We start from the raw sequence: 207 nt of genomic DNA, 5'->3' as shown, positions 1-207 counted from the left end.
AGTTCCCATGATTACCAGCATCTCAAACACCCACCCACCAACGGGAGACAAACAGATTCAATTCCACGTAAATATATGCATTCACGCAACGCCGAATTCGTGACAGACAAACATGCGCGAAATATTTACGGACAAACAGCCCCTGATACGTTATTATTCAACCAACCATACAGTGAGTTCCTTTGGTCGGTTAGAATAGCGTTGATA

At 43.5% G+C, this 207-nt stretch overlaps 1 protein-coding gene across 1 annotated transcript in view; it reads left to right on the top strand.

The window, feature by feature from the left end:
• Positions 1-207, top strand: part of LOC119594413 (tyrosine-protein kinase Fer-like) — a gene marked incomplete in the record, with an annotated part of 99,029 nt that overhangs the window by 84,035 nt on the left and 14,787 nt on the right.

The sequence above is a fragment of the Penaeus monodon genome, chromosome 33 (assembly GCF_015228065.2).
Source record: "Penaeus monodon isolate SGIC_2016 chromosome 33, NSTDA_Pmon_1, whole genome shotgun sequence".
NCBI classification, from domain to species: domain Eukaryota; kingdom Metazoa; phylum Arthropoda; class Malacostraca; order Decapoda; family Penaeidae; genus Penaeus; species Penaeus monodon.
The sequence above is the reverse complement of the archived record's forward strand: the minus strand, read 5'-3'. Positions and strand labels throughout refer to the sequence as shown.